Source organism: Apus apus, chromosome 3 (genome assembly GCF_020740795.1).
Source record: "Apus apus isolate bApuApu2 chromosome 3, bApuApu2.pri.cur, whole genome shotgun sequence".
NCBI classification, from domain to species: Eukaryota; Metazoa; Chordata; class Aves; order Apodiformes; family Apodidae; genus Apus; species Apus apus.
Window position 1 is genome coordinate 36498873 of NC_067284.1, and position 22654 is coordinate 36521526.

Sequence of the window (22654 nt, forward strand, 5' to 3'; positions counted from 1 at the left end):
CATGTAACTGCATTATCTGCTATTCACAGCTATTTTGACAGAAAGGATTTACTGTTTCTAGTATGTCAGTGTTAATGTTTAAAGTGGGAGACTTTGAATTAAATAGCACGCAAATAAATATTTTAAAGAAAAATTCTTCCTTTTGAACAAAAATGCAATGATATGCAAAGCCCAAGTATCTGCTCTTTAGGCATGGCTCACTTGATACAAGAAATGCAACAATAATACATGCTTATTTAGTATTTTATCACATATAATGGAGATAAGGATCAAATATCAAAATAAAACCAGTAAAAAAAAAAAATCTGCATATTAAACAAAGATATAGAACTGTATAAACATGTCTCTGTATACTATAATTTGCTGACAAACAAACAAAAAAACCCAAACCCCAAAACTCCTAGCATTTTTATCTAATTTTTCAGGGCAGGGGAAAACAAAGCAGGGAATCAGAACTCCTTGGATTTTTCCCCTATTTTCCCTCAGCATAAAACATGTTTTGAATTATTCTGGAGCCAGTGCTTTCTCAAAATTAAATTCATGGCCACTTTCCTGGCTCGTTAGTTCTGCAGCTTTTCTTCCACTGGCTGTATTCATAACAAGCTAACATAGTTTTGAAAAATACCTATGTTTTCTTTTAGAGAAAGAAACTTGTGTTTGATGATAGCTGAAAGGCATGCTAGTTAATAGTAACTAAATATATGTATGTTTTACACAAAACCTGAATAGTAACAGTTTAGTATAGGAATAAAGATTTTTTCAGAACAGTTTAGACAGCATTCAGTTAATAAATAGGCTTTAAGATAGAATTAATAACATTTAAAAAGTTCCTTTCAGAAATGTATGCTGTAAAATTGGGTTTTTTTCCTTACAGTTCAAGGTCTTTATCTTTCTTATATATGATCTGATATAAAAAAAATTCTGTATTTCTTCTTAGAAGGCTGAAGGGAGGGTGAGCAATCAAGGTAATAAGATTGGAGAGTAAAAAGAAAGAAGACAAGTGAATTGCTGAGCAAGTGTAAGAAAGGAAAAAGGACATCCTTTTCTAAGACATCCATAGGAGAATTTATTCTTCCAATTTCAATTTGCCTGAATGGGAGCTGACAAAAGATAAGATCCTTTAGTCAATATGAGCGTAATCTAGCTCTATGAACTTTGTGGTTTCTGCATTTGTGTGTGTCATTTTTTACATTACTTTTTTATTATTAATATTTCCTTAAAGAAAAAAACCTGAACAAATACCTTTCTCCATAAATTATCCTGATTAGAAAAATTACATTATTTTACAGCAAGATAATACAGGTTTCCACTTCTTCCTTAACATTAGTTCCTACAGGTGTAGTGCCTTCCATTTACAGACTTGAAGCAGTATTTTTTCTACCAATTTTAATTTATATACTTTATCATTTATTGGGGGGGGGGGGAAACCAACACCCTTATATTAATGAGTCACCTCTGCTTTGAAGGCAGAACAATGGAGAAAATTTCCTTTGGCTGAATTAATAACTGTCCAGAAAAAGGGCAAGTATGCCACCCAGGGGTTAAATGTGCTGAAAGAATCAACATCAATCTTACACTGGCATAAGCTCTATGAAAGTCATATACTGAGTCCCACTTGAAGGATTCATCATCAAAAAACATTGTAGTTCCATGAGGTACATTAAAAGAGAGAGTATGATTAATATAATGTGAATTTGAATTCACACAGGTAGGGAAAATTTCTACTGAGATTAAATGTTCTTATGCCTGTCGACTTCATACACTTAATCACATGGATATTTTGCAATTTTTTTTTTTACAGAAAGCACAATGTGGATTTAAGTGAAAGTCACATACTTCAAAGAAGCTTCCTATTCTCCTCAAATTTTCCGTAAAAAAAGTCAGAAATTCCTTCAGCTTTGACTAGAGAATATACGGCACAACAAATTAAGCATGAAAACTATGTCCTGTATACACTTTATTTTAATATTCTGTAAATATCAGAGGCACCTAAAAAATAATACAACCCTCACAAGCTTGGAGAAGACTAAATATAAGTCTAATTATCTAAATTTATATTCAATACTATCATAATGAATCATACAGGATTAATATAGAATAAGTATCTACACATAGTAATAAAAAAAATGTGAAAGAAATATTTCTACTGAAAAAAATATCTTCTGCAAATCCACGTTAGTCATTTAACTCCATGCAGTATCTTGTGTACCTTTCCAGAAGATATACTTGACCTTACTACCTAAAAGAGATCCCTTCAATTTTCTTTCTCTATGAATGCTGACACTTTTCAATTCTATGGAGACTTCTTATGTAGAAATTCCTTGCCTTACAGTACACTGCTATCTGAGCACTGGATATCTTATATCTGGTTGCTGTAACTGTAGGTGTGGACATTTCTCATCTTCAATGACTGTCAGCTTCCTCCTCAGACAGTGCCTTCCTGAAAAGATGTATTTCAAACTTTAATCTTTCTGAGTATGAATGAAGGAAAGATAGATCCATCATCTTTCAGACAACTGCCCGAGTCAACTTCAGATCTGCCTGGACTAAAAAATTACTAGGATGCAGAAAAGGCCATTGGCATAATTTAAAAAATATCTAAAATAAAGAAATCTACACAGAGATCCTCAAACAGCAAGCAAGTTAAAAGAGGGACATACTGATATTTTAACAGACCACTAATTGAAAACCACAAGTTAAGTGATGGACTGCAGTTTTTTTCTTGACTCTACCTAAAAACAGGAACACTTTTTCCATAGCTTATTTATGATGTTCAGCTAGAAGAGTCTGGCTAATGATGATCAACTGAGGTGTTAATAAGGAAGGATGAAGTAATTCCAACAAAATTAGTCTGGGCATGGTGCCTGACCTCGAAAACTAGGTGCTATTAGAGCTATCAACTGGAATATTGAGACTGAAGATATTTTCTGAGTTTGTGAGATTTTTGGGGTGTCTTGAAACTGGCTGGATGTCAGAGGCCCACCAAGTCACTGTTTCATTGCCCCTCTTCAGCAGGACAGGCAAGGAGACTAAAATGAAAAAGCTCATGGGATGATATAAGGACCAGGAGATCCCTCATCAATTAGCATCATGGGAAAAACAGACTTGACTTGGAGAAGATTAATTTCTTGCCTATTAAAAATAGAGAATAAAGAGAAACAAAACCAAAACTAAAACTAACTTCCCCCCATCCTCCCTTTCTTCCCAAGTTCCCCTTCACTCCTGACTCCTCTACCTCCTCCCCACAAGTAGCAGAGGGGAGTGAGGAATGCGGATTGTGGAATTAACTGGGTCTAGCACATGGCAGCCCTGATTTCCTCTTGCAGAGTCAACTCCCGCAGCCTCCTGCTACCAAAACCTTGCCACATATACCCAGTACAGACTCCATTAACAAGAGAGGGTTTGCTTTAGAATAATAAAAGATCCCTGATGCCATGCACAGCAGAGAGACCATGAAGCCCAGTACACCCATAGTTGATGTCTAACTAAAAAATGAAATGATGGATCATTTCCTCATTTCTTCTTGAGGAAGACTTTCATCCAGTTCTTCCTTAGACCCATTAGGGCCCCTGTGTGGAAGGATGAAAGCAGAGAAAAGGGGTAGATATCAGAAAGCTAACATACAATTTAGACCTTGAGAATGTTAAAGCACTAGCTGTACTAACAATAAATTATTAGCTCATTATATATGGTGCATTCCTTTTCTCTCATAGTATTTTGAAAGCAGCAAGGAACTTGCAGTTCATTTCTTGTGTGAACTTAATACTTATACTGATGCTGATTTGGCACAGCAGATCTTGATCAGCAATTTCTTTTTCAGTAAGGGTACAGGATTATAAATCTGTAACAGTCAAGTCTGCCAGTACCAGAAAAAAAAATAAAATAAAATGAAGAAGAAAACAGGTGTGATTGTGAGAGACAAATGAGTTTCTATGGAATACGTTAATTCCAGTGGAGTATGTACCACTGGGAATGTCTTCAAACACATCCATGATTACATCTCCCACAGCATCCTTGTAGGTAAGTTGATCAAGTATGGGTTTGATGATCAGGCAGTGAGGTGGATCAAGAACTGGTTGAAAGGAAGAAGTCAGAGAGTTGTAGTCAATGGGGCAAAATCTAGTTGGAGGCCTGTGACTAGTGGAGTCCCTCAGGGGTCGGTACTGGGACCGGTGTTGTTCAACATCTTCATCAACGACCTGGATGAGGGTACAGAATGTACCCTCAGCAAGTTTGCTGATGACACCAAGCTGGGAGGAGTGGCTGACACACCAGAAGGCTGTGCTGCTATTCAGAGAGACTTAGACAGGCTGGAGACTTGGGCGGGGAAAAACCTGATGAAGTTTAACAAGGGCAAGTGTAGAGTTTTGCATTTGGGGAAGAAAAATGTCATGCACCAGTACAGGTTGGGGGCTGACCTGCTGGAGAACAGTGTAGGTGAAAGGGATCTGGGGGTCCTGGTAGACAGGAGGATGACCATGAGCCAGCAGTGTGCCCTTGTGGCTAAGAAGGCCAATGGCATCCTGGGGTGTATTAGAAAGGGTGTGGTTAGTAGATCAAGAGAGGTTCTCCTCCCCCTCTATTCTGCCTTGGTGAGGCCGCATCTGGAGTATTGTGTCCAGTTCTGGGCCCCTCAGTTCAAGAAGGACAGGGAAGTGCTTGAAAGAGTCCAGCGCAGAGCCACAAAGATGATGAAGGGAGTGGAACATCTCCCTTATGAGGAAAGGCTGAGGGAGCTGGGTCTCTTTAGTTTGGAGAAAAGGAGACTGAGGGGGGACCTCATCGATGTTTACAAATACGTAAAGGGTGAGTGTCAAGAAGATGGAGTTAAGCTTTTTTCAGTGATGACCAGTGATAGGACAAGGAGTAATGGATACAAATAGGAGCATAGGAGGTTTAAGGTGAATATCAGAAAAAATTTTTTTACTGTGAGAGTGACAGAGCACTGGAACAGGCTGCCCAGAGAGGTTGTGGAGTCTCCTTCGCTGGAGACATTCAAAACCCGCCTGGACGCCTTCCTGTGTGATGTACTCTAGGTGACCCTGCTCTGGCAGGAGGGTTGGACTAGATGATCTTTTGAGGTCCCTTCCAACCCCTATGATTCTATGATTCTATGATTCTACGATTCTATGATTCTATGATTCAAATTGTTAACTTTTATTGTTCAAAAATTTTCCTGATGTATAACTTTTATCTTTGTTTCTATTATTTCAGCTCACTCTTTTCTGTTCTGTTCAACATGGATATGAAGAAAAAAATTTTCCTTCCTTCCACACAGCTGCTGCCTTTTAGGTACTATAAGACATCTGTCTCAATCCTTATTAATTTTATTTATCTATGTTTGCCATTAAATAAACCCAGTTTTTGTGTTTTTATTTTAAGTCTTACTCTCCATTAGGCTCCCTCCAGTTGACAATAGAGTGTTGGACACATCAATATCCTTTAATGAAGACCAAAGTTCCTTTATAAAAAGTTGAAAGTCCAACAATGTCTTTTGTAGAGACAAAAAGGTTAGATGTAGAATATTAAAACAATGCTTGACATTACAACAGTCTCACCTTGAGAGAAGGGAAGAATGAGTGCATATATGTATGTACAGGCAAATGTATGTGTTTTTATCCATACAGTGAGAATGCCTGTTTTTGAGATATCCTCCACGGCAAAGATGCACAGACCCTAAAATCAGGCGCTTCAGAATCTCTTGGAAAATCCACCACTTGATGCCAGTAAAAATTCTCTTATGTTAATTTTCTAAACAAGAGAGCATGTGCATCCGAGACCACAAGTGTGATGAAACCGTTCTAAGTTTTGGTGTTGTATGCAACTATTTGGAGAGCAACTGTAATTTTGCAACCTCAGTGTAGAATTTCATCACATGCTTCAGGATCTTTAAAGCTAAATAACAGTATATGAGGCTCTGAGAAAGCTTATCTAGTGGGAGGTGTCCATGCACATGCAGGGGGGTTGGATCTAGATGATCTTTAAGGTCCCTTCCAACCCAAACCATTTTATGATTCTATGAAAATCTAGGAGTTTTTATTATTCATTACTATTCACTCTGCTTTAATAGCTTTTCAAAAAGTTATCCTGGATTTCAACAGGTAAGTTGGAAAAACTCAACATTTTATATTTTAGCCAGGAAATCAACTTTTAACTTCTCTTCAGTATCTTTTGAACTCCTGGTCTAACAAATAGCTATAAACCTCATAAATATTCTGCACCCTTGTATGTAGTTCATATATCATATAAAAATATGTGGTCCTCTGAGCGTGATTAATGTGATTTATAAGCCTACATAAATTTCCTTCAATTGAATATGTTTCTTCCTTCCTTGTTCCTGTTGGCAATGCATATTTTCCACTCAGTTCTAATGTTAGCCAGGCTGCTAGGCCCTAATAAAACAAGTTTAGACTAACAATGTAAATTTTCTGCTTCAATCTTAAACTTTTTTATATTTAGCAGGATTTCATGCCGCCTTAGATTTAATGCAAATGGTACAGTCTGAAACAACGATTAACTTTATAGCTGGAAGATTAAATGTGGATAAAAGAGCTATTCACAATAGCATTAGGAGAAAAAATGATTAAAATTGTTGAGCTTAAGTTAGTGCTGTTTAAAATATACGTCAAATGAGGACTGTGACCTACACAAAGTTATACAAGTTTCCAGACAAAGTAGGAACACATCATAAACTCTTTTACAAATGCCAATCTATGTTTAAATAATATCCATGTATTAAGTTAATCACACAGAACCAGGGAGCATTTGTGGTGGGGTTTTTTTGCCATAGAATCTATCTACAGGTTGCAAGTAATTGTTTTGACTCAGCAGTGTTTCTTAGAGCTACAGCTGTTTGACATTTACAATGGACAGAGATTAAATCCATCACTGTCTTCTAGTCCTTCACTTACATGATTCCCATTACTAATGTCTGAATTCTGTTTCTTCATCTGTCTCTTCCTACCCTTCCCCTAGTTATACTGGCTCATTTATTATTATTTCAGAGTATCTTGCATTAACTACCAATGACAGTTTAAGAATTTAAGTAAATTAATTTTTACCTATTGCTGTGTCAACATTTCATTCCCCTACCTCAGACTGTAACAGGGCTATTCTCTAGTTCAGGAAACGTGTGCAAAGTGCTGTACACAGGGTTGGTGTGCAAGGCAGCATCAATGTGTGCTTGCTTGCTTGTACTATTCCATAAGCACACAGTCACTGTTAGAGACCACCTTCCTCGGCTAGACAGATCTTTCTTCTGGCTAAGTACAGCTGCTCTTACTTTCTCATAGATATTTCAGAACCAAGTCCCTGCTGACAGAAGCTGCTGCAGCTCCAGAAACTTCTTTGATTTCTGAACATTTCTGAAAACAGGGGATTTCTGTTTTCTTGTAGCACCAAGTGCCTACTAGAGTGTTGATATCTCACTTCTGAAGAGCTAAAGATAGTGCTAATAATCTCTGGGGAGTGAAGGAGTGTCCAAGACCAGCTAGCAAGAATTACTATTACTTAACACTTGAAAAAAATGGCTCTTTCCACTAATTTTCTTGGAAGATGTGTATTGTGCTGCCTCCACTAAAATCTGTCAGGAATTTCAGAGTCAGCATCTTTCATCAATTAATGTCTGAATATAGAACAGAAAGCAAAGAGCTGAAGTTCAAAACGAAACATCAAAACATCTTATATTAAGTAAAATCAAGATCGGAATATGAAACAACAGGGACCAAATTGCTACATACTAAACCTGTATCAATCCACACTTGCAGGCCATCACGTTTTGTTTTTAAAACATTAAGCATAGTGTGCCTGGGAAACAAACTTAGGAAATGATGCAAGTCCTAAATGACACATGTAACAGACAACCTGTGTGCTCACACATCTGCTTATTTCATTGTCTTTGTCATGGTTTAGTATTAAGCTTTGTACATAAAACTCTGTGGACCTAGTGTATAACATTAATAAAGTTATTAGAACGAAAACCTAAATATTTATGCGTATTTAGGAAGTTTGTCAATTTTTACAGTCCTACCCAATATGTGTAGAATTCCATTGCATTCTCAACATGCATGATTCTAAAAGATTTTAGCATAGATGAAGAAAATACATTTTTTTACAAAATACTCTTTCGTAGTGAAGTGTAACATCAGGTGCACAGCCACCTGTACAAAAAGTGCTGCTCAGAAAGAAGTATCAGGGCCTGTCATTTGCTAAATACAGGCATTCCATTTTGAAATACTAAGATATGAGCAAGATGGGTCTAATTCCATCTTCAATTAAATGGTAAAATTTTAATTTACAAGGATTTTTTTTTAACCTGCATTTAGTTTGTAATAAAAATTTCAATCCACTAATTCCTTCAGCATTACAACCACTGATAAGATAAGTGGTTATCCACTTATTTAAAATCTTATCCAGTGATAAGATTTTAAAGTGATGAAAGCAGCCTCATAATTACAATCCTTGGTCCTCATGGGAGATTTTAACTACCCCGATATCTGCTGGAAGACTTATACAGCCAGCCTTTCACAGTCTAGGAGGTTCCTCCAGTGCATTGACGACAACTTCTTAATGCAAATGGTGGATAAGCTGACTAGAAGAGGAGCGCTGCTGGATCTTGTGCTCACCAACAAGGAGGGCCTTGTTGAAGCAGTGGTGGTGAATGGCAGCTTTTCATTTATTTAGACTGCAACCTGAATCATCATAAGCCTCGGTTCTGCATACTTTCCAGATTTTTCTGCAGAATATTGGAAATGTGTTTCAACTGAAGGTCAAACTATTTCCTGATTATACTTCCCTTTAAATATGCTTCAGGATAAATGGCATTAATTATGATATCAGTTACTTTTGGATTATCATGCTGAAAACCATCAAAGTACTAGGTTAATGGATGACTAAAGGTGATAATATCATAATACATTTCACATCCAAATCATTCCAGTCAGGCATTTGGTTGGATATCATGGAACTAAGAGCAACATACAAAACCATTAACTCTCGAGGCACAAAACCTATTACATTTCTACAATTAAGAATTTAACAAAATATGGCCAGAAGAAAGCATTTCACTGGTCCACATGGAAGGCTTATAATTTATCAGCTGCATTTTTTCAGAAAGCCAAGTCCTCAAGCCCTAGTTAAACACTCACAGACTCAAAAAATTATCATAGGGATTTCTGCCTGTTGACTCAATTACTTATTGCTTAGTGTTTCCTGTAATACAGTGTATTTTAGTGTATTGTATATAAGTCATGAGATTTTGGTAGTAGGGAGACTGTAGGAGTGGTCTCTCTGGGAAGTGGTCAGGAGTTGCCCTGTGCCAGGCACAGCCTGGTCCAGCTGGCTCTACAGTGAACATATCACAGGCCCATCAGCCAAGTTGGTGGTGCCTCTGTGGGAACATATTTAAGAAAAGGGAAAAAAAAATATGGGGGAGATGACAGAGCAGATTCTCCTAATAGGAAATGCAGCCCACGCAAAGCCAAAATTGGAACAGTTTTCTCCTAAGGACTGCAGCCCATGCCAGAGCAGGGGATAAAAGCATGAGAGAGAAGGAGCAGCAGAGAAAAGTATTAGCACTGACCACACCCTTCAACCTCCCCTGCAGTGCTCAGGTGGGGTTAGAGGAATCAGGAGTGAAGAAGTGAAGTTTAGCCTAGAACAGGATGAAGGAAAAGTATTTTTCCTTTTTTTTGGTCTTTGTTTCTCAATACTTGAATATGTTTTAACTGGCATTAGACTATACTCATTTTCCCCAAGTTCAGTCTGTTTTGCATGCAACAGTAATTGGTAAGCAATCTTAATCTCAACTCACAAGATTTCTCATCCTGTTTTCTTCCCCTGTCCTGCTGAGAAGGGGAGTGAGAGAGCAGCTGGGTGAGCGTTTGGCCGTTAGCCATGGTTAACTCACTGTACTGTCTACTTTTCACTCTGACACAGCTGATTTGAGATTATCATGTAAAGTTTGTAAGCATGAAGATATGCATACTAGAAACAGAAGAAAATGTCTCAATTATATTTTTAGTTACAGTCTGTGGAAAACACTTGGTCTTCTCATAAGAAGTTTCTGAGAAATGTCTGGAGACAAGGAATGCCATCCTTTTAAAATCCAGGAAAGCTAAGGTCTCACTGAAGTCAACTTGGGGAACTGAGTTTCAATAACCTGAATTGAAGCTATGGTGTCTGATGTTGCATAGCACTTTACAGATGTACCACAAAAATATAATTAGAAAGGTCAAAATATACTACATCACAAAATATTCATCAGAAACGAAGACTGAAGCAAACAGGCAAGTATTCTGGAGGATTGATCTCACCATGTGCTGAACTTCAAATGCTAAATTCTATGTGACATTATTTGTTGAACAGTTTTCAACATAAGATTTTGCTTTTAGTTTAAAACTAAATGTGGCATGATCAGGCTCAGGCTCTGTAAGGACTTTGACTTGACACTAATTCAAGTATTTAAAAGTTTACCCATATTAATATACTGCTTTACATCTAGCCAGTTAGATCAGTGTCAGTTTATTTGCTTACTGACTGAATTGATTAAAATGAACAGTAAGTTAAAGGTACTGCAGCAAAAATAACTCTTAACTTCTGGTATTTCAGCCATTCAACTCTTCTAATGAAAAACCAGTCTCACCAAAATCCATATGCAAGATGTGGCACAGATTATTTCTCATAGTATTTTAGTCTCTGTTGATATCTCTACTGCTATTTAAATACTGTGAAGTCAGGCTGTGATGAGACTTCCTGGTATTTAGCATTTCTAGTACAATTCTTAATCTCTGGAATTGGTCATGGTACTACACTTCACCAGAGAGTAACAGGAATGACTGAGATTAAAAAACAACAGGACAAAGCAATAATTTACAATAAAGTGATTTCCAAATTGTCAACTGTATGTCTATGATACCTAGTAAGTTGTAAAAACTTTTCAGTTCTGTTATTAATTATTCCAATAATTTTAATTTTAAAGTAATTACTAGTACTTAACTGCTTGTACCTAATCACTGAACAAACAGAATAATAAAATAGTTCAGGTAGGATTAGACCTCTGGAGATCATCTAGTCCATCCCCTAAATCCAAAGAAAACTTCCATTAATATTTATTTTATTTGAAATATGTATTTAATTGGGCTTAGCATTGTCTGGAAAGAAGGAGTCAGGCCACTAGGATGTAAGGGCTAGAAACAGTATTCTAGCACAATGTTCTGAGCACACTGCTTTTGAACAGTTTAGTGTCCTCTAAAATAGCAAAGAACTTCTACATTCTTTTCCCTGGGAAAGCAAAAGAAAAAAGATGCCAATGTCATTAGATGCTTAAAGGATGTTTGTAAAAAAATCATTATTGTCTCTATTATTTCTAAAAAAAAGGAAGGAGACGGAGCACATAAAAATGTAACATTGATACCATAAAATTACTTTGAATAGGAGTTATATTGATTTGAGGAGCTTTGTTACATTTTAATAATGAAGTAATTTCACTTTTAAGATGCTATGTTGTTTGTCCTGGAATTTTCAGAAAATCTGAGAAAGTTTAATCTGAAAAATATTTTAGAGGCTAAACTGACAAAACAGAATTTACCAGTCTTCTGCAGCTGTGCTGTTAATTCTCTTCATTTTAATAAATGTTTGCAAATAAAAAAAATCTGCTCCAGGTCAAATGACACCCTTGACCTGTAATGAAATCCTTCAGCTTCCTGTTTTAGCTGGAAGACAAAAAAAATAAATCCTTTTTTTCATTTTACCTTGGCAAAAAAAAAAGGTTTTTATCAAGAGTTGCTCCAAACAAACTCCCACTACCCTTTGACCCAACTTTTTTATTTAATGGCCCAATAAAAGACAGATTATTCACTGAGACATACTTGAGAATTATTCACATATTGCTAGAATCCCTGGTCTTCTTTCATGGTTGCATTTTCTCATCCTTAAAATTAATACTGCCTAATTCCATTGCACATGAATTATTTGCAGTGCAAATTATGACTATCCTTTTCAGATTAAAAGTCTAGCTGCTGCAGGGAAGAAGAGACTGTGAGAACATCGAAGTGTGGATCATATATTTGAGCTAGATTGTTAAAGTTAGTCTACGACTGACTATTAGTTTGGTTGTTTACCATAAACCACAGGTGTCTCCAGGGAGCAGTATTATTTGCTGTTTTTTAAGAAAATGGAAGTTTCTGTTTGCTAAGGGCAGACCCCTAGGACATTGTAGAGTCTCTGCTAAAGTTCAAAGCAGGGTATGAAAGCCCTGAGTATCTATCAGGACATGAACAGCTGTTACACTCGCACTCTCATGGGTGGCACAGATATTTGTGCAACTTTCATCCCATTTAATATAAATTCATCCCCACAGAAGTAACTATGTTTTACTGGAAATCTATCCACGCACAGGACAACCTTGTTTTACTCAGGGTTCTTCTCATGTGTCTCCATGTAATTAAAGTACTTCTCAACTCACTTTCTTTTTTGATTTATCTCCCTATTTATATGCATTGGCTCCCTATATTGCCTTTATCTATTATATAAATTACTTTAGTCAGAATTTTTTTTCTGATGCATGACATCAAATTTGTGCTAAATGGTATAAAAAATAACAGATTATTGCATGCAGAGGTGCATGAGACAACTAGAAGAGGGGAAGCAGTTTGGTCTATAGAGACTGGGAATTCAGTTATTACTACCTAACCTAGATAATTTAAGGTTTGTTCAGAACATTTACATCACCCTGCTGATTGCAGTATCACTAGGACAATTTTTAAATAAATACCACTTTGGACCCCTGAAGGTCTAACACAAAACTGACTGGTCAAGTGCTACTGACTGGTTTCCAGTTACTTTGTCTTATGCAGAAAGCTAAAAACAATAAATATTTATTAATAGTACTTTTTTCCATACAGCATTAATTATATTTATCACTGGGACCATATGCAGCCACAACTTGGTGGAGAATTGACTTCTGCAATCATGGGATGATTCTAGCAATGTATACACTTTTTGTGTTTTGCTTTAAAGGTTATAGTTTAGAAAGCTGATGTTTTATAACCTACCACACATAAAAATTTCAGTAATGAACATAAATATTTCTGAAATGTAAGCCATTGTTTACAAAGTATCTTGACTGTCGTTTCCTTATAGCCATGTTACCCACAGGACGCTGTACCTTAGTTTCATGTGTAAACTGAAAATAATGACAAGTTATTATTTTTGTGAAATGTCTCACTTAATTGGGATATCCAAGTGCTATTACACAGGATAGCTGTCTTGCCTCTACAGGTTTCTATCACAAATCTAATACCAGTGACATAATGAAACTTTCTATCTTTAAGCTTACTTTATAGGTGAAGTATCCAGTGCAGACTGTCAAAGAAATTTTCAAAAGCAATTATTTCTCATGAATGGGACAGGTTTACATTCCCTTTTTCCCTTGTCAGCATTTTCAAATGTTTTTCAAAACAGAATGCTTATAAAACCAGGACACAATTTAATGTGGGAACTGCAAGGACCCTAACCCTAGTTAATGTTAGATGCCTTACTTAGTTTCAGAGATTATACTCTTAGTCAGTAGGAAAGGTGAAGGTATCTTTAAATTCATGTAAAGTGTAAGTTTGTGCTATGAATTGCCCTTTGGGGGAACTCGTCTCTCTCTTCTGGTTTCTCAAGGAGCCATCAAGACTGACTTGAGAACTGAACACACCAGAATAGAAGTAATTATTTGGCACGGTTTCTGTATTTCCCATTTAGAAAGTTCATTTGATAAATTGCACGTTGAGGCAGCAAATCACAATTCTTTAAACTGTTTACAATTGTTTTCTCTCATGATTTTCATCTTGCCAAACAGTTAATGTGGTCTGATGTTTCTCTATGCTCAACTAGATATATGTAGGTCTGCTTAATTCTGAAGAAGTGCAAAATATAAGAAAAAAAATAACAAAAGGAGGCCCTAGGAGTTTCTTCTAAATTCTCTTGGGAATAGTCTGGAAGGCAGTATGGGCTAGGAGCCATTCTCAAAATATACTTTGGATGGGACAACTGTCTTTTGGAGGATGAGAGATTTAAGTAATGTAATAATTGTATTACATTTGCTACTAATTCAACAGCACAGTGTTGCAACAGTATGCCCATACCAGTGGCCTCAAAACTGCAGAACAGATCCTGGCAATTCCTACTTTATTAATACAGATGTGTCTTTAAAGTACCCACACAAACAATACTTCTGACAGTGTAGATCAAAAACTATTCTGTAAACTTTAGTTTTCATTTTTTATAATCTGTGTATTTTAAACTCATCCCACTCAAGTGCCTTCTTATGGTTGAATACAGACGTTTGTGTGCTGAGTTTTGGCCCAAACACCATTTCATAACCCTAGTTTGAGCCTACTGGAATGAGAACCTAATGATGAAATTTATTCATCATTCATTAAGTTATTCCATTATTAGGTCTTCATCTCAGTACAGTTGCAACTCCAGACTCTGCTGAATACAGTATCATTTTACAGTAAAACAAGGAAATAGATGATATTTTAAGAGTATTTAAAAGTGTCTAAAGTAATCGTTATAAGACCTAATACACTGTGCAAGGCAACTTTTCCCAGACTAACACACAGACATAAATTAGTACCATATTGTACACATGTTGCATGAAGATAATATCCTGCCAAGTAGGAAAATGTCATCCTAAAATAGAAAGCCACATTTCCTCAGGATATTGATCTAGCTTAGCTGGATTCTATAAAAGACAGAAAAGTGGATAATGTAACTTCAGACATGAGAAGTTATTAAGTGAATTGACTGTTGGAGCTGTACTTAATCCTCAGTCCTAAAAGCACAAGAATCTCTCAGGTCAGATTGTTTTTATAGCTCTGATCTCCTAATGCAGCTCACTTTGTGAAAGAGGAGGAACTCAGAAGTGATTAACTAGCTATGGTGCTTGTGTCATGTGGTTTTGCACAATTACTTGCTTACTTGCTTCCCAAAGTCATAACACAAAGTGCTTAAAGTCCTCAACTCCCTTTAAATATTTTTGTAAGGACTTTATATCTAATCATACCTCTCTAGCAGTAATTTCTACTATGGAGGGCTTTATTTTCAAGTTTATGGTGTTTTAATATCTATAAAGGCTTAATCAATGACTTAACATGTGTGAAACAAGGTATGACTAAAAATATTGCAATATTACATTAATGATTTGACATTTATATGCTTTACACTGGATCCTGCTATACAAGAAACAGCATCAGTAGCCTCAGTGGACCTATGGTCATCAACTGAAAGCTGTCCATCTGCAATTGGTAGAGTTTACAAGAACAGAGAAAACAATACCAATGCAGAGTAACTACTGAACTAGTATACAGTTAAGAATTAAAAACTCAACTCTACTTGGAGGACACAGACTTCCATTCTTATGGTCTCCAGAAAGACATTTAAGGTTTAGGACAGGACATTATGGAAATGAGGTACATCTTCTATGCCTCATAATTGATGTCAGTAGTGTGCAAAATATCATGAGTTGGTAAATATTTAAAGGAGTACAGAGAGCACTACCACAGCTGAGAAGATGATAAGTAAAAAGGACAAGGGCATGAACACTTGTACATTTATACAATCAGCTATCCCACAAAACTCAAGTTGTCAGCAAAACGAAGTTTGGAAAATGCAGTATTGGCTTAATTTCTGCAATAGAATTGAGACAACATAAGCTGGGAAAGATTTTTTTTTACCACTGCTTCTGTTGCATGGGCCCACTTAAGAAAAGCCAGAATATGACTTGGAAGGTAGTTACACTAATTCTTTTCTCTGTATCCTCCTAAATCTGTTTGATCTGATTTATTACTTCCTCTTTTTCAACCTTATTTAGCTATTTTAGTACTTGCTCAGATTACTTTCCAGGGATCATTGCTTTTTATATACTCCAGTACAAAAATGTATTGTGAGATACAGTCACATAAATTAGAAGAGTAATAACAATATGTCGTTCCTTCATTTATTTTGATACTAACCTTGATCAAAGAGAGGTTTAAAAATTCTTAAAGTCTTTATAGAAGCAAAGTCATAGAATGCATTAACACCAAGGACATACAGATTCTAATCACTGCTAACATAACTGTTTCCACTAATCAGCAGAAGATTATAATGTGAAGAGGGAAATAACTCATCCCTGAGAAAGAAGCATTTAAAGGATTTTCCTATGTTATAATATAAAAATATTTTATTTCTGGTCAGTGTCAAATTTCATAGACAGCAACCTACAGCACAGACAGATGGATGAGAAGTAAATATAATAGTTTGTGCTTAGATATCATGGCAAATAACTGCATTTCTTTACAAAGTGTTAATAATTTTTACTCCAGACAACTTACCTGACTTGCAAGTGTAAATGGACAAAGTAAAGCAGCAGTAAGACCTAGTACAAACCCACCACATTTTCACTCTAAAAATATAAAAAAAAAACATTTAATAGTGCAACTAAGGATAGAAAACATTTTGATCTCCTGGATTTTTCCAGAGAAACAATTTTTCAGGAACAATTAAAAAATCAAATAACAATGGTAGATGGCAGGACACAGACTGAGATGCCACAGAACCAGACTTGTCCCAAAAAAGAACCTCATTTATTGCTAGGTCTTTGTGTGATAAAGTTTTTAATGTACTGATTAGGATGAATGAAGACCATTAAGTACAAAGATATCCCCTTGGTTCAGAGGTACCCAAGATATAGGATAGTTGTGGCTAGGAAAGTATGTGGTGAAGTACCACTCTACCCTTGCCTGCTTCTTACATTCCTCCCTTGGCACTTGCTGTTGACCAATGTGATCGAACAGGCTGCTGCGCGGGATGGAATTTCCTTTGGTACAATTTAGGTATCGTTAAATTCTCAAACTTTGTCTTTTCCTCAGAAAGATGGTAAAGGTTTCTGAGTCTACGCCAAGAACTATAAACCTTTCTTTTGGTGCTTTATGATCACAGTAACAGCAACACATTCAGAGGGTAATACGTTACCACATCTCTCTCTCTTTTCCATGAAGAGCCAAATAAAACTATTTGGTAAGACTAGTTCTAAACCTTAATCTATGATATCACTCTCAGGATAAATTCCTCTTCTCAGATCTGCAGTGTGAATCTTGTTTGTAGCTTATTGCTTTATTACACATCATGATCCTGTTTCTTGCAGTACTGCAGGTGAAAGTTCTTCCTAAGAGCCGATGTAGAATACCTGATACAGAGCCATTGAACAGAATCATAGAATCATAGATTGGGTTGGAAGGCACATTTAAAGGTTATCTAGTCCAACTCCACTGCAGTGAGTATCTTCAACTACATCAGGTTACTGAAAGCCCCACCTAACCTGACCTTGAATGTTTCCAGGAATGGGGCTTCTACCACCTGTTTTCTAGGCAACCTGTTCCAGTGTTTCACCACCCTCATTGGTAAAAATGTCCTCCTTGTATTTAGTCTAAATCTTCTTTTAGTTTAACTAAATTCTATTCAACTTCAACTAATTCTTTTAGTTTAAAACCGTTACTCCTTGTCACTACACGCCTTAGTAAAATGTTTGTCCCCGCCTTTCACAAAGGCCCCTTTTAAGTATTGAAAGACTCCAATAAGGTTTCTGCAGAGTATTCTTCAGGCTGAACAACCCCAACTCTCTCACTGCTTTCTCACAGGAGAGGTGCTCCATCCCTCTGATCATCTTTGTGGCGCTCCCCTGGAATAGCTCCAACAGTTTCATGTCTTTCTTGTGCTGAGGACACCAGAGCTGGATGCAGTACTCCAGGTGGGGTCTCACCAGAGCTGAGAAGAGGGGCAGAATCTCCTCCCTTGACCTGCTGGTCATGCTTCTTTTGATGTAGCTAAGAATATGGTTGGCTTTCTGGGCTGCAAGCACACATTACCAGCTCATGTCCAGCTTCTCTTTCACCAGAACACTAATTCCTTCTCCACAGGGCTTCTCTCAAACCCCTTCATCCCCAAGCCTGTATTGATACCAGGGATTGTCCTGACGCATCTAATATACATCCAGATCAATGATCTGTCATGAAATAGCTAATATATTTTAATTTACCAAATACATATGGAGACCAAATGGGAGAATCTTTGCCTTAGTTATTCAAAATATAAAAAAGTCTCCCATAAAAATGTCCCATACTTATCTGGCAAAATTATACTTAATTTTCTTCCTAGCTGTCCAGATGAGAATAAGGCCACACAGAAGTTCGTAAAGAAAATCCTCTCATGAATACTTTTTCCTTTTCTTCTCCCTAAAAACAAGAACTCAGGAGGCTCACATCGTATTTTTAGACCAGCAGTTAATGATGAAGTTTGTAGCAACTTGAATGTCCTTATGGAGAGCTGGCACATAAATGGCATAAATTAATAAATATGTGAGTTAATTAATTGGTTAATTAATTAAGATACTGTACTACAAGCCTTCATAAAGCTTACATTGACAAATAAGCTCTATGGACAGCTTTAAGAACCTTGGGAAGTGTGAGGTGCTCACTGGACATGCCATATACTTGTAGTTGGAGCTACATTATGGGATGCTTTTATCTTTGCTCTAATGAGATGCTGATTGCTGTCCCAAACATGTTTTTGTCCAGTTCTCACAGAACAAAAAACCACACTTATTACAAAATGTCTGCTTAATTTCCATTGTCATACTGCTGGAATTTCTATTTAAGTTGCTTCATATATATAAGAGAATAGAGGAAAATATTTAAGGTCTTTTGGGCAAAACTCAAGACTACTTTCTTTGAACTTGCAATATTTTACATAAACATATGTACATACTTCTAGTACAAGGGTTAAGAACATTTTGCTGCAATGTTCAAATTTTCCTGATGGTCCCAGGTTGCCCAAAGCGCCTGCACAGTCAAGTAAGATGTGTATATAAATCTGTGATACCGATTTTTACCAACACAGCTAATGAATAAAATTTATGTCGTGTCCCTCCTGCTACTCATTCATTTGTTATTCATTATTTTAACATAGACCATAATGATATCCATTAGGTTTTACAATGGAAGTCGTTTATCCTTCCATAAGACTTCCAACATAATTCAGCATAGATGGTAATATACTCATTATGGTGGATCTTTTAATTAATAATGAGGATTTGTACCCACATTAGCCAATATAATATCTGCTGCATTTAAACGTTAATTAACATCCACTTATTTTTAAGTGGTAGTCACTACATGGCTAGAGCAAAATAAATCCTGCTTTGGAATAGAAGCTTGAATACACCATATTATCCAGGAGAAGTGATCATATTTCAGTAAATACATGTGTAAATAAATAAATTTCCAGTGCTTTATGAAATGCTGTGGCAGCAGGATACATGCTGCAGTATTTATGAAAGCTGGGCCTTCCAACACTAGATAAAAGCACGCTATTCATAGGCAATAAACTTTGACACAGTTTTCAAAGACATGGTTGACTGTAGCCACTTTACATTTACTTCTGCTGTGATTCTCCTCTACACTTCTGAGCACACAGCACAATCTCAGGTACATAAGCTGAGAATCTGGTACACGGCTTTTCAGCTCTCTGAAAAAGTTGGCATTTGAATATGAAACTAAATTTGTGCTGTGAAAATGTCAGCAGGACTTCAGTAGGTCAGATAAAAAATCTGTTTAGACTAGTGTCATCTCTCTAAACATAAGAATAATTTCATGCTGTAACTAAGTAAATAATTTTTCATCTTTAACTCAAATAGCCCTGGATATATCCAAACTGCCCAAAATTTCTGCACTTGAAAAATATAGTATTTGCTTTGATTCAGATATGTAGTATTTTGCTTTAATACATACCCACACGTTCTGCATCTTTTATGCAGATGTGAAAATGTCCATTTTAAGTGGACATAAAAAATAAAACAAGCAAAATGAATCCAGGAAACCTACATAACATTTAAATAAGTTTTCCTGTGTTAAAAACTCTAGGACTCTGTGGAAGAGAACAGAAGAATACTTTGTTATAGATTTACTGTACTTAACTTTAGCTGCACCCATGAAAAAAATGACATTTGCTTCTGCTAATACATTTCATAGATCTACATAACAATCATTTTCTAAAAAGAATCTGCAGCATTTAGCTGTTCAAAAGAACTATCTTATACAAATTGTAAGAGAAGAGAGCAAAAGCACTTACCTTTTGGAACACACAATATGTGACCAGAACAAAGTTAATGCTCTGTATAATGTATCTATCGCTGATAGCCCAGAATTTCCTTACTTCTCAGAAGTTACTATAGAAAACACTTCATAGTACTGAAAAGAAGGCAGATAGATAAGCTAAATAATGATTTACAGGAAAGGTAGCTTTTTCATATTTGCCTAGAGTAATGCTCTCAAGGGCTATAAGCCAAGTGTATAGACATTACACTCAAAGTATACTGGAGTAATTAAAAATATTTATAAACAAATATAACTTAACGGGAAACCTGCTGCTTTCATTATTTTATATAAAGCAGGTAATTTTCATCTAAATTTTTATTATTTTTGTTTTCATAAAAACTTGCATTGAAAATTTGGAGGCTTATTTCTTACTTGATTTTATTTTTGCCTGTAACTTTCAGAAAAACTTTAGATTTGCAACTCTGTACATTTTATTTAATTATTGTTTCCTGACATATTTTAATACAGATTTCACAGTTTGTGGAGACCACCACTAAACAGTATTTACTTGTACTGAATTTGGAAGTGGAGACAGTCAGAATATACTCTAAGATTTGGAGAGCTCTTTCAACCCTCTCAGATCTTTCAGCTACCATTTATCTCCTCGAATATTGCAGGCAGAGGGAAGTTTTGTTCCATGTTGCTCTGGGAAGACTTGGCAATGAGTCTGATGATTTACTGATAAGGTGATCTACTTGATCATGGGAATAAGAGATTCTGAGTTGTTGTATTTGTTAACAAATGTTAAAACCTTTCTACTACTGCTAGTCCCTTTTCAGTAACAAAGGAAGAAAATAGGAATGACAGATCTGGAAAGGCACACTGCAGTAGCTCAGAAAATTTCCATGAATGCCACACAGGATCAGAAGGTTTGATCTGGCCATGCCATTGTCCAAAATCTGAAACAAGGGATCTCACTGCAATTACTCTAATAGAAAATCTGAAAATGTTTGATGGCAAAAGCCAAACCAGTATTTTAATGAAGAATTGCCAGCTAGCTTTAATATAAAAGCTTGAAGTTTGTTTAAAAAACATTGCCTTGATCATTCCTATAAGTCTCCTATAAGTTTTTTTTTAATCTCATGGCTAGATTTATTCTGTTGCATCCTTTGTACCATACATTCATATTTTTGTTCAACAGATGAGACAACTGTATAAAGCTATTTCTATTCAAATGCATATGTGTATGTATCATGCACTTGACACAAAGAAGACATAGAACAGTAAAAAAATTAGATTTCTGTGTTTCTACCTAAAATGAAATAATGTATCATCTATGAAAGAGAGGAATCATTTACTGGACTGCACATCACATAAAATGCATCTCAGCAACAAAACTATAGAAAGTTCTTTCTCAAAAGGACTTTTCATCACAGCAGACTAAATAGAATCAGCTCACACAAATAACTAATAAGACACAGCTGACCAAACAATGTATCTATTTATTTGATTAGCTTTAAAGGTGTCTGTTGTTACATATCTACTTGTAAGTTAAAAAATGCTATTTCAGTCCACCAGTTTTATTACTTTAGACTGCCTAAGTTTATTAAGTTAGGAAATCTTATTTCCACAGTTAATGACAAAACAATATTGAGATATTAGTTTTCTTTTCCATTTTACTTTTTTAATTTTCCATCTTTCTTTTTCTTTTCTTTTTTTTTTTTTTTTAACTTGGCAAACATTTCAAATTACAAGATATATGTATATATCTGTATTGTTGCATTTAATTTAAAATAAGTTCCTCTAAAACGTGACACACTTTAATAAACTGATCTTCAAAAAAACTTCACAGTAAATTAAATGGAGGATAAGAAACTGGCTGGATGACCATACTCAAAGACTTGTGGTCAATGGCTCGATGTCCAGATGGAGAACAGTAACGAGTGGAGTTCCCTAAGGGTCGGAACTGGGACCAGTACTATTTAACGTCTTGGTCAGCAACACAGACAGTGGCATTGAGTGCACTCTCAGCAAGTCTGCTGATGACACTAAAGTGTGTGGTGAGATCGACACACTGGAGGGAAGGGATGTCATCCACAGGGACCTTGACAGGCTTGAGAAGTGGGCACGTGCCAATCTCATTAAATTCAATAAGGCCTAGTGCAAGGTCCTGTTCAGCCTGGAGAAGAGAAGGCTCCAGGGAGACCTTATAGTAACTTTCTAGTATCTTAAGGGGGCCTACAGGAAAGCTGGGGAGGGACTTTATAAAGGCATCTAGCAATAGGACCAAGAGTAATGGATTTAAACTGGAAGAGGGGAGATTTAGGTTACACATTAGGAAGAAATTCTTTAGTGTGAGGGTGGTGAGTCACTGGAACAGGTTGCCCAGAGAAGCTGTGGCTGTGCCCTTCCTGGAAGTGTTCAAGGTCAGGTTGGATGGGGCTTTGAGCAACCTGGTCTGATGGGAGTGTCTCTGCACAAGAAAGTGTGTATTGCGATGAGACATGGCTCGGCAGGAGGCACTGTGGGAAACC

The 22654-nt window shown here is 36.3% G+C and overlaps 1 protein-coding gene and 1 long non-coding RNA gene across 2 annotated transcripts in view; one reads left to right on the plus strand and one right to left on the minus strand.

Moving 5' to 3' along the window:
* LOC127383413 (uncharacterized) overlaps positions 1 to 18000 on the plus strand; it is a 50308-nt gene extending 32308 nt beyond the window's left edge. The window contains exons 2-3 of the long non-coding RNA XR_007889187.1: positions 5215 to 5292; positions 17667 to 18000. This is a non-coding gene — a long non-coding RNA (uncharacterized LOC127383413). The remainder of the gene's footprint in view (positions 1 to 5214; positions 5293 to 17666) is intronic.
* LAMA2 (laminin subunit alpha 2) overlaps positions 1 to 22654 on the minus strand; it is a 376628-nt gene that overhangs the window by 175592 nt on the left and 178382 nt on the right. The gene's annotated exons all lie outside the window — the stretch shown is intronic.